Source organism: Miscanthus floridulus, chromosome 12, assembly GCF_019320115.1.
Source record: "Miscanthus floridulus cultivar M001 chromosome 12, ASM1932011v1, whole genome shotgun sequence".
NCBI lineage: Eukaryota > Viridiplantae > Streptophyta > Magnoliopsida > Poales > Poaceae > Miscanthus > Miscanthus floridulus.
In genome coordinates, this window is record NC_089591.1 from 16,169,837 (window position 1) to 16,183,571 (window position 13,735).

The window sequence follows — 13,735 nt, forward strand, 5'->3', positions numbered from 1 at the left end:
TTTACTTTAAGCAATTTAATACTTATTTTTACATTCATAGAATTGCCATGCTAGAGTAAGTTTGGAACATAGGTTGTAAGTCCTTTGTGCGTTAGATTGATAGAAACACTTTTCTAGGCACAAGGGGTTAATTGGGCTAACCGAATGATTTACTTATTGCAAGAAAATTTAGAATTAGCCCAATTCACCCCCCCTTCTTGGGCATCTTGATCCTTTCAATTGGTATCAGAGCCTCGTGCTCACGTTTTTTAAGCTTAATCGCTTAGAGCAAGATGTCTTACGGGGATGGACCTCCTCCTATCTTTGAGGGAGATGACTTTCCATATTGGAAAATCCGCATGGAGGTGTACTTAGAAGCTCTAGACGTTGGTATACTTAGAGCCGCCACACAAGGCTTCCCAAAACCTCGGGATGCTACACACTTACAAGGCAATGAGGTTAATTATGAAAAGTGGAATGCAAAGGCTCGAAACACCATCTTTAGAGGCCTTTGCAAAGATGTGTTCAACCGCGTAAGGAACCACAAAGACGCCCATGCACTATGGTCAGACGTTTGTGCGCTCCATGAGGGAACCAAGAGTGAGCGTGAGGAACGCTATCATCTTGTGATTAAAAAGCTAAATTCATTTGAGATGCTTCCCAAAGAATGTGCTAATGAGATGTATTCATGTTTGAATGTTCTTGTAGAGGAAGTCAATGGGCTTGGACTTACTCAAATATCACCATCCGACGTTGTGAGAAAGATATTGAGTGTCCTCCCCATTGACAAATATGAGCATATTGTGACCGTGCTACACCAAGGTGATCTTTCCACCGCTACACCGACACAAATCTTGGGAAAGATCAATGCTCATGAGATGTACATACACATCACACCACAAGATAGGCTCATCCTCTACCAAGAAGAAAGAGAAGGACATAGCATTCAAAGCTAGCCAAGATAAGGGCAAAGCAAGACTTGAGTATGAGAGCTTAAGTGATGAAGAAGATGAAGATGAAGACCTTGCTCTCATGGTGAAGAAAGCCACCAAAATGCTAAAGAAGCTAAACAAGAGTGGCATCAAGTTCGATGGCAAGAAGAAGTTCTTCACAAGCTCTAGAAGAAAGCCAATCTCCGAAATGGATTGCTTTAATTGTGGTGAACTTGGTCATCTAGCACATCAATGCACCAAGCCCAAGAAAGACAAGTTCAAGAACAAGAACAAGGGCAAGAAAGATGACTCAAGTAACGAAGATGAAGATGAGAAGAAGAAGAACAAGCCATACAAGAAGAGAGATGGCAAAAAGAGGGACTTCCACAAGAAGAAGAAGAGTGGAAAGGCCTACATCATCGGTGATTGGCTTATGGACATTGATTCATCTAGTGGATCATCCGATGATGATAGTGAAAATGAGAAGGTGGCCGCCATTGCTATTGATCTTTCATCTTCACCACCACCATCGCCATCATCCTCTACACACCTATGCCTTATGGCCAAGGGTGAACGCAAGGTAACTAATAATGATGATAGTAGTGATGATGAGCAAGCTAGTGATGATGATAGCGATAGGGATGATGATGATTCACCTTTATATGATGATCTTGTCAAAATACTAAGACAATACACTAAGATCATTAGAAAGAGTAGAGCCAAAAATGAAAAGCTTGATACTAAAAATGATTCACTCTTAGCAAAATGCGATACATTGGAAAAGGCTAATGTTGATCTTAAAGAGACAAATGATGCTATATCATCCAAACTCAAGGAGCTCAAATCTTCTAAGAAAGAGCTTAAAGATAAACATGATAAACTTGAGTGGGTGCACAATGAGATCATCACTAGCCACAACAAGCTAAAAGATGAACATACAACTCTAAAGATCAATTATGATACTCTTGTTATTGCTCAAGAATTTTTACCAAATGAGCCACATGATGCTACTAACCATGTTGTCAAGATTGATATAGCTACATCATGTGATGATTTGATTGATGAGAGCATTGAGCAAGGATCTAGTGGCAAAGGCAAGAAAGTGGTTGAGTGCAATGACTATGATGAATATGTCAAGCTCAAGAATACAAATGAAAAGCTCATGAAAGATCTTGAAAAGATGAAAAGCCACAACACTATTGTGCTAGAAACTCTTGATCATGATGAAGAGTTGATCCTTGAAAATGAGAAGCTCAAAGAAGAGAACAAGAAGCTTAAGGAAGAGAAGAACAATGATATTCTCAAGGAAGAGAACAAGAAGCTTAAGATGGAGAAAGAGCATCTCAAGATGGGATTGAGCAAGTTTGCAAGAGGCAAGCATCTCCAAAGTGTGCTACTCATGAACACCATCATGAAGATGGATAGAAGTGGCATTGGATATGTGGCAAGTGTAGAGAAGAAGAAGGCTCAAGTTCAACAACAACAATCAAAGCCAAAGCCAAAGAGATGTTTTGAGTGTGGACAAGAAGGCCACTTTGCTCATGAGTGCCAAACTCCACCGCCACAACCCTTGCCCAAGCATGCTAGACCCTTTGCCTTCAATGCTCACTACATGCTTAGAAAGGATTCTAGTGGAAAGATGAAAGTCATGTTCTCAGGACCCCCTAACAAGAATAGGCCTAAGAAGATTTGGGTGGCTAAGTCACTTGTTGAGAAGGTAAAGGGCCCTCAACAAGTTTGGGTTTCTAAAGCTTGAATCTCTTGTGTGTAGGTGAACTACAAGACCGGTGGAAGTCATTGGGTTATTGATAGTGGTTGCACTCAACATATGACCGGTGATCCTCGTATGTTCACCTCACTAGATGAAGAGGTAGATGGACAAGAGAGAATAACATTTGGAGATAACTCAAAGGGCAAGGATAAAGGATTGGGCAAAGTGGCAATATCAAATAATCATTCCATCTCCAATGTGCTTTATGTTGCTTCATTGAGCTTCAACTTGTTATCCGTTGGACAATTGTGTGATCTTGGCTTCCAATGCTTGTTTACCGAGAAGGAGGTTGTTGTATCCAAGGTAGATGATAATCAAGTGATATTCAATGGATTTAGATACAACAACTTATATCTGGTGGACTTCACCTCCGAAGATGTAAATTTGAAGACTTGCCTATTCACCAAAACAACACTTGGGTGGCTATGGCATAGAAGACTTGCTTATGTTGGGATGAGCTCACTCAAGAAGCTTATGAAGAATGATTTGGTGAGAGGGTTGAAGGATATGAAGTTTGAAAAGGACAAGCTTTGTAGTGCATGTCAAGCCGGCAAGCAAATTGCAAATACTCATCCAACCAAAGCTTTCATGTCAACCACAAGAGTGCTAGAACTCCTACACATGGATTTATTTGGACCAACAACATACAAGAGTTTGGGAGGGAATCTCTATTGTCTTGTGATTGTTGATGACTATTCAAGGTATACATGGGTATTCTTTCTTCATGACAAATCTGAAGTTGCATCTTGCTTCAAGAAGTTTGCCAAGAGAGCTCAAAATGAATTTGAAGTGAAGCTCAAGAAGATAAGAAGTGACAATGAAAAAGAATTTGACAACACAAACATTGAAGCTTATTGTGATGAAGTTGGAATCAAACATGAAGTCTCCACAACTTATACTCAACAAAATGGTGTAGTTAAGAGGAAGAACCGGATATTGATCACTCTTGCAAAACAATGCTTGATGAGTACAACACCCCGAAGCTCTATGGGCAAAAGCAATCAACACTGCATGCTATGCATCCAACCACCTATTCCTTCAAAAGTTTCTTGGCAAGACACCTTATGATTTGCTTAATGGGAAGAAGCCAGACGTCTCCTTTTTTAGGGTGTTTGGTTGCAAATGCTACATCTACAAGAAGCGGCAACACCTAGGGAAGTTCTAAAGACGTTGTGATATTGGTTTTCTTGTTGATTACTCATCAAAGTCCAAAGCATATAGAGTATTTAATCATGCCACCGGCTTGGTTGAAGAAACATATGATGTGGAATTTGATGAATCTAACGGCTCCCAAGGAGCACATGAGAATCTTGATGATGTAGGCGATGAACCATTGAGGGAGACTATGAAGAATATTTCGGTAGGAGACATTAAGCCAAAAGATGGTGAAGATGATGTACAAGTCATTAATCAACCTTCTTCATCAAGTGTGCCACAAGATGGTGAAAAAGATGGAAGAGTAGAAAATGAAGATACTCATATCTCCCATGAGCAAATGGTGGTACAAGCACAAGATGTTGATGCTCCACAACCTCCTTCTCAAGTGGTCAATAGAAGAAATACACCTCTCCTACAAGATCATCCACAAGATCTCATCATAGGGAGTCCATCAAAGGGTGTAATGACTCGATCTAAAAAACTTGCTTCATTTATTACTCATCACTCTTTTGTCTCTTGCTATGAGCCTAGCAAGATAGAAGAAGCTCTTAAAAATCCGAATTGGATCAATGCCATGCATGAAGAGTTGAACAACTTCACTCACAATGAAGTTTGGACTCTTGAAGAGCGACCAAAAGGTGCAAGAGTCATTGGAACAAAGTGGGTGTTCTGCAACAAGCAAGATGATCAAGGTGTTGTTGTGAGGAACAAGGCAAGACTAGTTGCAAAGGGGTTCTCCCAAGTTGAAGGTTTGGATTTTGGAGAGACCTTTAGACCGGTTGCAAGATTAGAAACCATCCGTATCCTACTTGCATATACATCACATCATGAAATGAAACTATATCAAATGGATGTGAAAAGTGCATTTTAAATGGCTTTATTAATGATATCCTAATCATGTTTATAGGTTGTCCAAGGCACTATATGGGCTTAAGCAAGCCCCAAGAGCTTGGTATGAGCGCCTTCGGGACTTCCTCATTGAGAAGGGCTTCACCATTAGGAAGGTTGACACCACACTATTCACCAAGAAGCTTGATGGGCATATCTTCATTTGTCAAGTATATGTTGATGATATCATCTTTGGATCATCAAATGAAGACTCATGCAAAGAATTTGGTGAATTGATGTCAAAGGAGTTCGAGATGTCAATGATTGGTGAACTTACATTCTTTCTTGGTTTTCAAGTCAAGCAAATGAAAGAAGGCATCTTCATCTCTCAAGAGAAATACACAAAAGATCTTCTCAAGAGATTCAAGATGGATGAATGTAAGCCAATCAAGACACCAATGCCTACCAATGGACATCTCGACCTAGATGAGGGAGGTAACCCGGTTGATCAAACTCTCTACCGTTCCATGATTGGTAGCTTGTTATATTTAACCACATCTAGACCCGACATCATGTTTAGTGTATGTATGTGTGCTAGATTTCAAGCTAATCCTAAGGAAACACATTTAATTGCTGTAAAAAGAATCCTTAGGTATCTTAAGCACACACCAAGCATTGGTCTTTGGTATCCCAAAGGAGCTATATTTGAATTAGCTGGCTATTCCGATTCGGATTATGCTGGTTCTAAAGTTGATAGAAAAAGCACATCCGGAGGGTGCCATTTGCTTAGTAGATCACTTGTGTCTTGGTCCTCCAAGAAACAAAATAGTGTGGCTTTGTCCACTGCCGAAGCGGAATATATTGCCGTGGGTGCTTGTTGTGCACAAATATTATACATGAAACAAACTTTGCTAGACTATGGTGTAGTTCTAGAAAAGGTACCTCTTTTGTGCGATAATGAAAGTGCGGTAAAACTTGCAAATAATTTGGTTCAACACTCTCGCACCAAGCACATAGATATCCGCCATCACTTTCTAAGAGATCATGTTGCTAAAAATGATATATCACTAGAAGGTGTAAGAACCGAAGATCAATTAGCGGATATCTTCACTAAACCGCTAGATGAGGCTACATTTTATAGATTGCGGAATGAGCTCAATGTGCTTGATTTTAGCAACTTCACTAAAAATTGAGCTTGTGTTGTCCCTTGCATTGCATTATAATATACAACATGTTTAATGCTTTATAATGCATATAGGGCTTGTCTAACATGGTTAAGATAACCGCCGAAAAGCGTGTGAAGAAGCTTAATCTTGGATCAAACTTGACAAGCAACTAGATTTACTTACAAGTATTGCATATGCATGAATGTTGTTTTGTCGTTTTGTTCCATTTGCCCCCTTATTGCCTATTTTCGTAAAAAGAGCTATAGCCTAAGGCAAAATATTTTGAAAAATATGAGGGTTTGAGAGAGGTCACTCACATCAGTCCCAATTAGTGTTTATTTGAATCTTATTTGAGTTGGGACTCGATTGAGAACAGGCAGCGCGAAGGAACTTTGAAGATCTGCTGAAAAAGGGTGACCGGACGTTGCATCGGACTCTGCAGTCCAGCATCCGGTCAGTTCATAGGAGGTGAACAGAAGCTAAAGGAGTGACCGGACTCTGCGTTTGAGCGTCTGGTCAGGAAGGGTTCCAGCGTCCGGTCGATCTACATGGTGTTAAAGGCAACTAACCAAACTCTGGCTGCATCCGGTCATGGACCATCGGATGCGTCTGGTCGCAATTCCAGAGGAATTGAACCTCTCTGAAATCGACTAGACGCTGGGTGGTAGCGTCCGGTTGCTACCACCAGAGCGTCTGGTCAGTAGATATCGTGCGGCATCAGGTCTCTGTGGTAGAACCTCCTAAATTATAGGACCCACATGCACTTGTCACTGTCCAACGACCTTTGACAACTATGCATATGTTCCTGGTAACTTAAGAAGTCTGTCGGGTGTCCTCGGGAAACCCCGAATCATCCATGATTTCCGAGCAGGATCACATTACAGAGTCATTGCAGTATTACAACATTTATTCAAATATATACATCAAAGTAAAATAGCGAAAGTCTTACGATAACATAGTTTACAAACCAATTGTTTCAAACCTTACAAACTAAGTTTGATAATTATTACAAACCATAGTAGTAGTGGAGTGGCATAATTAACATAAACATAACACACAAAATAAGCATCCTGCCTAAGGATCACACATTCATTTATCGTCATCGACCTGAACAACAGTCATGCAGCAAGGTCCAAAATAGACCTGCTCATGAGGCTCACCTGCAACAAGGGTCAACGAACCCTGAGTACAAAAGTACTCAACATGACTTAACCGAAATAAAAACTAAGAAGACTCAGGGATGCAGGCTCAGGGATTCAAGGTATGGCTTTTAGCAATAATCAAAGTTCTTTTGCGTAAAAGCTCTTTAACAAAATTCTTAGTATTTCAATGTTTAAACTTCATAAGAACAATATATGAATCTACCATGATCCGTAATGAGATCATGAACTTCATATCAAACTCCTTCTCAAATCCAGCTCAAGTACGTTTCAGTTATTAAACTACGATGATGAACAGTGAGTTGAGTCTCCATAACAGAGGAGTAACGACGATTCGAACCGATTCAAACCCAGTTGGGGATTTTAGACCACACGACATATGTAGGTCCCTGACTTACATATATCAACCTACCCTCGGATCTTCTAAAACCAGAATAGGTCCGCGTCACCCGAGAATACAGTACTCCACCAATCTGGCCCATTGCCACATGGGTACATGCTATTTCCGCCATCTCTCCACTCCCAGTGCGCGATTAGCCATTCTTGTAATAGAATCGCCAAGTTAAGGCTTACCGGAGTATGTGGTTAGTACTACAAAGTCTCATCTCATGCAATTCAACAACGGACGGACCTTAATCGACATAGGCGGAAAGAAGCCGCTCACAAGACCTCCATGTCTTGTGGCTCTCACACACCGAGTCTATCCGGTCTAGATTTATTACTTCCATGCTCATATCTCATGATAACATAAGTAACCAAAGATCCATTTAAAATTCTCAGGTGACAGGTAATCACCTGACTAAGCATGACTAAGCATAACTAGTCATTTACGAATTAAAACTGGTAACAAGGTAGACTTGGAAAAACAAGGTTGGTAATGCACCAATTAGGTTTCCACTTGACTTCTAATCACTTAATGCAGTATAGAAAAGCAAAAGCGATAAAATTTGTAAAACACAAGGTAGGGTTAAATGCATCCGGGGCTTGCCTTCGTTGATGGAAAAATTAGGTTCCTGCGACGTTCCACAAGTATCAGATCCGACCTCAACAGGCGGATTAACCTCCTCCGCAACTTGATTAACTACCATGTGTTCACCTTCGTTCACTACACGTAGTAACAATGCCATGTTTAACATGATGTGGGATATGAAACATGATGCTCGATGATGGATGCAAAAATTAACAATTCGGATACAACTTTCCTTCGCGGTACAGTTACAAGTCAAACTAACTAAATCTTTTTCATAACACATACATCAATTGCCAAGGATCATTATCAACTAATGACCCAAGGTCATCACTCAATCCAAAATTTCAAACAAAACCTAAATTATTAAAGGTTACTATTTGCTTTTATGAATTAATTATTTAATTCAAAATTATGAAATAAATCAACTTATTCTAATTAAGCTCAAAATTTTAGTAAATATTCATCACATGATAAGTAAGTGGCAAAACAAATTTCATAATTTTTGGATAATTAATTGAGCCTAGAAAAATCATGGAAATCCATTTATTAATTAATTGAGCAATTTTCATCACATTCAAAAAGTACTGTAATTCAATATTTCATATTTTTCCTAAATAATATTCATCACAGAGAGGTCACACAAAAATTTTCATAATTTTTGGAGCTCTACATAAATCTACAAAAAAATAACAAAAACAGACACTATTCATTCAATTCTGAAAAAGGAAAAATAATTTTCAAACTGCACAGTCGCTGACAAGGTGACCCCACCTGTCATCCCTAACCTCTAGCTTTGACCATGACGGCGACGGCGCTGACCGACGCTAACTCGCCGACGGTGAGTCCAACGGCGATGGCCAAAGTACCAAAACACTCACAACAACATGGCGCATCGATTAGAGACACTAGCTAACTCAATCACGGCACGATTCGAGGCTGACACCGGCCATGGCGGACGCGGCGGCTCGGTGACACTATGCCGGCGACAGGAGACTGGTGGCAATCAAATAAATAGCCCAGGAAGCATCAGTAGCATACCTCGAACGCATTGAAGCAAAGAGCGAGACCGGAGGAGCTACGACGACATGGGTCGACGTTCACGGTGATCGCGGCGGAGCAAAGCTCATCGGTGATGGTGTTCCGGCGACTGCAGTGGGCAAAATGACCAAGAAATAATGGATTAAGCACCACGACATCGAGACAGAGCTGTAGGTACACTAATCAATGGCAACGGCTCACCGGAGAACGCTGGCCACAGAGAGGCGCCTGCGACGGAGAGGTTACTGGCCGCGAGGAAGAAGAGTTCGCACCGTGGGTTCCCGGCGAAATCAGATGACCCAAGCTAGCTGGATGGATGTGCAAGGAGTAGGCGAAACTACTAGGTGCTTTGCTACGATGGCGGAGGCACTAGTTCAACGGCAAGGGCTCGATGGAGATGACCGGTGACGACGGGAAAAACAGAGCAGAGAAAGGAAAGCCGACGACGGCGTTGGAGCTTTATAGAATGGCCAAGAGATCAAGGAGACGACACGCGGTGCCCTTCTCCATGCTAGCACGATGCCAAGAGCGGCCACAGGCGCGTCTGGAAGACCGAAGAAGCAACGCCAGCGGTGGGGCGGTGGTCGTGGTACTGTTCCTTATATTTACAGAATTGCCATCTATTTTAAAATTCAAATTACTCCCAAATTTGTATAACAACTCAAAATTCTCCAAAAATAAAAGTTGTTTAAAATCCAAAGTTCTACAACTTTGCTTTTATAACCACCCCCTAATTCGGTCTACATTTTGAAATGAACTTTTGAATTCAAATAAGTGACATTTAACGAATTACGCCTTTTCAAATTACTTCAAATTTTTCATAACAACTTTGAAAACTCCAAAAACAAACTTTGTATAACTTGACAAGCTCTACACTTTTACTTTAAGGCTCAACCCCAAAATGTGCTTAGATTTTGAAATAAGTTTTTAGGGTAGGATTGAAATATTGAAAATCAGGGTTTCTTGAAAATTCAAATTCAAACCAAATTTTTAACTTGATTCAAACAATACAATTCAACACATACCACATAAAGGTAAACTTGTTTTAGTGTATGCATATCAAAGTTTTCACCAAATGCCAAATGCTTTGCAATGCATATGATGACATGTCAGGTTTTAATACTTAAACACCCGAGGTGTTACAGTCTCTTTCCTATTTCCTTCTCTGTCACATCGGGGTGACCCTTATTTACCTAATCCTGTCGTGTGTTTTCCCTAATCGCTGCGCCTTCATCATTCTGAGCCACCACAAGCCCTAGCCGCTATGCTGCCTAGCTCCACCACTGCCTCTCACGCAGCGCCTCCCGGCCAAGCCGCAGCCGCCATGCCATCACCAGCCCGTGCGCACGCCACCACCGTAGCTCCCCACGCCACAATCGTCGCCGGTGCTCGTAGCATCGTCGCAGTCGATGCTCCCTGCGCCTCCCCGTGCTAGTGCATCCACTGCCTGAGCCCTTGTGCTCTGCTCATACTCTAGTAGCCTAGCACCACCGTGACCTTGCACTGCAATCCTTGTCGTCGATTTCACCGATTCATGCCATGCTTCGTGAACCTTGACCCTAGCCGGTTCCGTGGTTCCCTGCGTGACGTCTCTTCTTTTCTTCGGATCATTGGTTCATCAGGTAGCAAGCCAGTCGATTCAATTTCGTACCTACATTGCTTGCTCTCATAGGGTTTCGCATCTATTAGATATATCATATTTACTTGTATATCCTTCTATTCTATCGTGTAGCGAGTTGATGTCGTTGAGGTGACAGGTGCTGTTGTCAGTTAACTCAGAGCCAAGCTCATAAGTACGGATCGAGGCCAAGCCTCAAAAGTGTCAGTGGATAGTTGATCTTGTTAGCGGCAGTGGTTCTAGTCAGATCAGATGGCTTGCACCAAGAACGTTGGTGGTGGTCCAAGAGATGATGATCGGAGGCCTCCGCCTCACTTGCCCATAGGAACTAAAGGCAAGGCGACAAAGCAGGTTACATCAAAGAAGCGCAAGTACCCTGATGTAGAGACAGCGAAAGCAGTAGCAGTAGCTAAGGCCACAAAGCATGCCGAGAGAGGAGGTGCCCACAGTGGAGTTGTCATTGCAGATCATCTGGCACCAGACGCGTAGGGCAGACTTGAGCGCATTGAGCGTCTTCATGGCAGTCCACCTAGGACTATCATGATGGCAGGACGATGTCTTCCCATTATGGATCCTCAGCCTTAGGGGAAGTCACAGCAGGAGTCACAGCAACAGCCTCCACCAGCAGAGCCTTAGGCAGCTTAGGAGACACAGAAGGGACAGCAGTCACATCAGCCTTAGGAGGGTGAGGAGGGCCAGCAGGCTGAGGAGACCGAGCAGGCACCCTAGCCACAGCTACACTGCTCTGGTCATACCCAGGTTCTAGTGTCACTGAGGCCGCTGGCACAGCGGAGCGGATCACGTCCACCACCTCGTCCACAAGGTCCGCCTCCAGTGACCCACCTTGACTTGAGGGCCACCACGGCCAAGCAGGTTCAGCAGCTTTGCTTTGTGGAGTTTGATGTGTGGTTTCCACCTAGGAGGGATGAGAGAGCTTCAGAGGGATTCTATACACCGCTCCAAGAAGACTTCTATAATGCATATCTGAATAGTGGAGCAGTTTTCAGATCTCAGCGGGTTTGCAGCATTGAGGCTATAGTCACAGTAGCTAGAGAGCATATTCACCCCTATCTTGCATATCTACCAGGGCTAACAGATCTGATTGTCTGGATCGGATTGTATGTACCATCTTAGGTTCGATAGTTCTATGCTTCACTCTACATTGACCCACACCATAGATATATTCACTTTGCATTCAGAGGCAGAGACTACAGGATGATGAATCAGAGGGCTAGGGAGATACTGAGGCTACAGGAGCAGCCTGTCAGGTTACATGAGGTATGTTATGGACAGCAAGAGCCTCCTAGGCGTCCTCATGGTGGTTTGGTGCCCCCTACAGATCTTGTGCGCCATTGCTTCAAGGAGCCCTTTGGTGAGGGGTCGAGGAGGAACCCCAGTGATCTTACTTCCATAGCTCGAGTGCTAGAGGCTATCATTAGGAGGAGACTACTCCCCAGGATGGGATACAGAGAGGGCCTAATCTGCCTCCAGCTTTGGCTCCTCAATGCCCTGATGCCATAGACAGTGTTCGATATTTGGAATCTTCTTCTGTCTGAGATGGAGGACACGATAGCTGAGGGCTTCAAGGGTCGCAGGCAACTTCCATATGGACATTGGATCACATTTCTTATGCTCAAGGTTGTACAAGTTAGGACTCAGCTTATAACATGGCATAGAGGATCAGGCATAGCACACCACAGGCATCCACTCAGCCTTGCCGTCGTCCAGATGTACCAGAGTCCGTAGCTCAGCAGGATGAGATTATTAGAGGCATAGCTGCTACTGAGGAGGAGCAGCTTGAGGCTCAGGAGGAGAGGAGCGAGTCTAGTGACAGCTCAGATGATGACCACCTGCCTATTCCTTAGATGCCTCCATGCAGACATGATGTAGAGGCCAACAGTTCTAGCTCAGCTCCACCTACACCGCAGACGGACCCCGCTTTGATTGCTATTCTTAAGCGAATGTAGTAGGATCAGGCACGATAGGCTCAGGAGACCACTGCCAACTTTGCACAGTTTCAGGCTCATCAGGACGAGTTCCAGCGATAGTAGCAGGTCCTCCAGCAGCAGCAGTAGTAGATGCATCAGCAGCAGTTACTCATGCAGCAGCAGCTTATGGGATTTATGCAGCATGTAGTAATAGCACTTGGGGCTCCATAGTCATAGCCCTCACCCTAGCTTGCTTAGCCTGCCACCACTACAACGACTCCAGCAGTACAGCCCAGTGGGCTTTAGAGTCAGGGACAACCTCCAGCTCTGTTTGCTTCTCCCACAGTACAGGTGTCCCAGTTGTTATCCTCGCCAGTGGTAGCCCCATAGTTCACACCATATCACACGGGCTTCACACCGGATCAGTCACCCTCGCTATTTGTGCCTGACATGTCAGTCTCCAGGAGTCTTGGAGCATCTTTTAGCGAGTTGGCAGGGATGCCTACACCGCCACATATGTATGCCCTAGGTCCCTCTACAGTAGCTCTATCACCGTGACTACTTAGAGGCTCCCTTCTTCTATCGCATCTTTAGATCCTACGACAGATATACCAGCAGCATCATAGGCAGCACCTACCCTAGCTTAGACCTAGACTGCTTTAGAGACACTTTTAGCCACAGAGGGTCAGTCAGTACAGAGCTCAGGGTCAGATGATGATGGCGCCTAGTTTTAGCTTGCTCCTCGTACCTCAGAGCCCGACTTGTCCGCTGTAGCCCCGCCGACCGACCCTTAGGTTTTGATGTTTGACGCCAAAGGGGGAGAGGGTTCAAGCATGTAGACTCAGGGGAGCGTCTTTTAGGGGGAGTCTAGTTAGCTATTAGTCTATTATATACATTTGGAGTTTTATTTGTGTGATACACTATTACTTTTATGCATTCGTGTGTTTACTTTCATGCATACTATTATATCTATGTGATAGTGATATCTATGTGATTGTGATATATGACATGTGTGCTCTCTACTTTGAATTCCTTTATATGTCATATCACTTGTGTTATGCTCATTTGCTTTTGCTTCCGCGCTTTACTCTGATGCAAATGAGCTTTACTACTTGTACTCATGCTTATTTCATATCTTTTAAGTACATCATGTTGGCTTGGGTCATATAAGCTTGCCTAACGCTCTT